Source organism: Orcinus orca, chromosome 15 (genome assembly GCF_937001465.1).
Source record: "Orcinus orca chromosome 15, mOrcOrc1.1, whole genome shotgun sequence".
In the NCBI taxonomy this organism is placed as follows: Eukaryota; Metazoa; Chordata; class Mammalia; order Artiodactyla; family Delphinidae; genus Orcinus; species Orcinus orca.
The window spans coordinates 29,593,257-29,597,614 of NC_064573.1; the positions used below are offsets into that span (position 1 = coordinate 29,593,257).

The 4,358-nt window shown below is 40.4% G+C and overlaps 1 pseudogene; it reads right to left on the reverse strand.

Annotated features, from left to right (window-relative positions):
* Positions 1–1,963: 1,963 nt before the first annotated feature.
* Positions 1,964–2,771, reverse strand: LOC101271240 (60S ribosomal protein L8-like; annotated as a pseudogene).
* Positions 2,772–4,358: the final 1,587 nt, after the last annotated feature.

Consider the following 4,358-nt stretch of genomic DNA (forward strand, 5'->3'; position numbering starts at 1 on the left):
TTTCCATGACCATTATGCTTATAAACCATGGCACTAAAAATTGAATTTAATACTCATATGTAGAAAAAAGCAACACTTTTTTTATCACTTATTCTAGCCACTTTTACACTTACTCTAATGTAAACTAAATTTATATAAATTTATTTAGCTTTTTTTGAAGTCACACTACAAGTTGGATTAAAATTGAATTTGCTGAAGCTCATACAGCTCAATATCAATAAAAAAAACCCCAATCCAAAAATGGGTAGAAGACCTAAATAGACATTTCTCCAAAGATATACAGATTGCCAACTAACACATGAAAAGACGCTCAACATCACTAATCATTAGAGAAATGCAAATCAAAACTACAATGAGGTATCACCACAAACTGGTCAGAATGGCCATCATCAAAAAATCTACAAACAAAAAATGCTTGAGAGGATGTGGAGAAAAGGGAACCCTCTTGCACTGTGGGTGGGAATGTAAATTGGTACAGCCACTATAGAGAACAGTATGGAGGTTCCTTAAAAAACTAAAAATAGAACTATCATACAACCCAGAAATCCCACTACTGGGCATATACCCTGAGAAAACCATAATTCAAAAAGAGTCCTGTACCACAATGTTCATTGCAGCACTAATTACAATAGACATGACATGGAAGCAACGTAAGTGTCCATCAACAGATGAATGGATAAAGAGGATGTGGCACATATATACAATGGAACATTACTCAGCCATAAAAAGAAATGAAATTGAGTTATTTGTAGTGAGGTAGATGGACCTAGAGACTGTCATACAGAGTGAATTAAGTCAGAAAGAGAAAAACAAATATGTATGCTAACACATACATATGGAATATTAAAAAAAATGCTTCTGAAGAACCTAGGGGCAGGATAGGAATAAAGATGGAGATGTAGAGAATGGACTTGAGGACACGGGGAAGTGTAAGTGTAAACTGGGACAAAGTGAGAGAGTGGCATGGACATATATACATTACCAAATGTAAAATAAATAGCTGATAGGAAGCAGCCACATAGCACAGGGAGATCAGCTCCGTGCTTTGTGTCCACCTAGAGGGGTGGGATAGGGAGGGTGGGAGGGAGAAGCAAGAGGGAGGAGATAGGGGGATATATGTATCTGTATGTCTATTTCACTTTGTTATACAGCAGAAGCTAACACACCATTTTAAATAAATTATATTCCAATAAAGATGTTTAAAAAAAAGCTGGGGCTTCCCTGGTGGAGCAGTGGTTGAGAGTCCGCTTGCCGATGCAGGGGACACGGGTTCATGCCCCGGTCCGGGAAGATCCCACGTGCCGCAGAGGGGCTGGGCCCGTGAGCCGTGGCCGCTGAGCCTGTGCATCTGGAGCATGTGCTCTGCAATGGGAGAGGCCACAGCAGTGAGAGGCCCGCGTACCACAAAGAAAAGAAAAAAAGCTGGAAAAGGGGAAGACAATTTAAGTCCAATAATTCATCCTGTAAATAAATGGCAAAATACAAAAGAAGCTAAAAAAATACCAAGTTTCCTCTTCATCTTGGTTGCAAACTTTTAAATATTCAGGTATTTTGAATGCCTGTGGACTAGAAAAGGAGGAGAAAGGCCACTAAATTTTTGTCCAAATAACTTTTTTTCTTCTATAGAGGAGACTAAGAATAAACTGAGATGGTTGAATGGCTTTAATAAAGCAAGAAAAAACTGCAATTCCAGATTATGTGAACAATAAGGTGTTGTTTGTTAGCTTTAGAGATGGGGAAATAAGAATATCTCAGAATACTGTTTTGAGCCTTGTTACTCTGGGAAGGTTAGATTTTGTTCTTCTGAGAAGACAGAGGGTTTGATGGGATGATATCATCAAATTCTAGGATTTCAAATTGCTTCCATGACTGAAAGTTTGACAGTTTCAAATGGAATAAAGGTGTTCCTTACAAAAGCTGCATAAGAACAAGTAAAAACAGGCTAGAATAATTTTTGTGTGTGTGTGAAAAAGACAAGCTTTATTGAGCCCCCAGCCCTAATTCTCTTTCTCCTGCACAGTCTGGGTTCCCCAGAGACACCTAGTCCAGCAGGCAAAAATGAGACCCACTTTCCGGCCAGCAGGGGCATCTCTGCAGATGGTAGAGGGTTTGCCAATGTGCTGGTTGTTGCCACCTCTGAAGGGATGCTCAACAGGGTTCATGGCCACACCCCATATGCATGGCCAACAATTCTTCTTTGCCTTATACTTGTGGTAGGCAGAGCTCGCCTTCAGAATGGGCTTGTCAACGTGGCCACCTCCAGCCACCACACTGACAACAGCTCTGTTGATGGAGGAGATGACCTTCTTGGAGCCCAAGGGCAGTTTCACTCTGGTCTTCTTTGTCTCAGGGTTGTGGGAGATGACAATTGCATAGTTCCCAGAGGCTCTGGCCAGCATGCCCCGGTCACCAGGCTTCTCCTCCAGACAATATACAATGGTGCCTTCGGGCATGGTGCCCACCAGCAGCATATTGCCGATGTTGAGCTGGGCGTTCTTGCCATAGTACAAGAACTGGCCAGTGTGGATGCCCTCGGCAGCAATGAACAGCTCCATCCGCTTCTTAAAACTGTACGGATCCTGGAAGACCACCTTGGCAAGGGTCACACAGCAACCCGGGTAACGGATGATGTCCTTCACGATGTCCTTGATGTAGCCGTGTCACTCGGCGAAGTCCACAGCTTGCAGACACGTGATGCCCTTTTGGTGGTTCACACACACGTGAAACACGGAGCCGGCACCCTTTCTCTGCCCAGGGATCATGAGGCCCATCACGGCGGTCTGCTTCTGAGTGCAGTCAAAAGAGCAGGCTAGAATAATTGTAAATGACATTTATCTCTAAATATTCATTCAACTAAAATCAGAACATAAGAGGGCAGTGATGTGAAACAAAATGCTTATAACAGAAAGTAACATTTTATAGATATTTATCCTGCTTAGTTGGACATTTTGACTAACTTCATACATTTTTAAGAAAAAATATCATGCTTTCTTAATTATGATCTTTCTTGATATTCAAATCTTTTCATTCTTCACTAAAGACTTATTAATATTATCTAACTTGATTATAAGATTTGAATTTATTTCCTCCTCTACCACCTCTTTTATCTTCTCCATCTCTTCAGTCTTTCTAATCCATTTCTCAGGATTTTTCCTTACACTATTCCCCAATCAAAAATGTTCTCACCTTTTTCTGAGGAAACACTAATCACTTTATATACTTTATTCAAATCCTCACTATTACATACAGTCCTCCATGACTATCATAAGCTGTGTTATCACAAATTCATACTGCTTTCCTAATTATCAAGTCTAAAGGCATATTTTCATTACTCATCTTCTTTGTGCTATTTACTACATTTTAAGGTGGTTATCATCTCCTCAACTTTGACATTATCTTCCATAATGACTTTTGTTGTGAGCATGTCCTACGGTTTTGTCTGCTGTCACACCTGAGTCCATTTTGAGTGTCAACTTCACAAACCATAGTCCTAATTAAGGGGCCCTGTAGAGTAAGCATCACATTTTTTTTCTCCTTGATATGACCTTCTAGGTATACCTCATTGGCCCTAAGATGGACATCTCTCCAAACAGCAGCCAGTAAACAGGAGAAGTTTCACAGAGGGGTATCCCTGCACAGAATGTGGGAGCAGAAGTATTATAGCAATATAGAACATGATTTGTGTAAAACATCTGTTTTGCATACATCATCTCACAATCTAGCACTCTGTGAGATGTGGCAAAGAATTCATGTAGCTTAGATTCTGCTAAGTATCACCTAATTAGAAGTAAACTCTTTTACACAACTCTGTTACTACCTACATCTTCAAGCTTCTTAGTTCCTTGATGCCTTGGTTAAAATAGTTAAACAAAAACCTAGGGAAGAGGAGCAGTGGTTAGGTTCTGACCTATAGCATCAATTCTAGTGTAGCTGATATTCCCAGACACTAGAGAGCCTGGTCTTCTATAACCCAACACAAACCAGTTGTGCTCCCACTCACCTCTTCATTGTATGTCAGAGCAGTTTACTAAAAATCCCCAGCTCATGACAAGATCATTCCCACTTTCACAACTTTTACTTTTTTGATCTTTTCACCAGGCAAGCCTTTGATTTCTCGCTTCTCTAGAAAAATTCTACTTATTCTTCCAGGCTCAAGTGCCACCTCTTTAAACAAGCATTTTCTGTCCATTCACCTTAATGCCTAAGACCGCTTCCCTTCCTGTGAGTTTTTGTTGAATCTGTGGTCTCTTCCTTTAAGCTGGCTGCACAATGAATGACTTATGAGATTTTTTAATTTTTCAAATGGTGGTGTCTTCTCCCAACTGAATTTCAGGTGCAGTGAGTACCATAAACATATT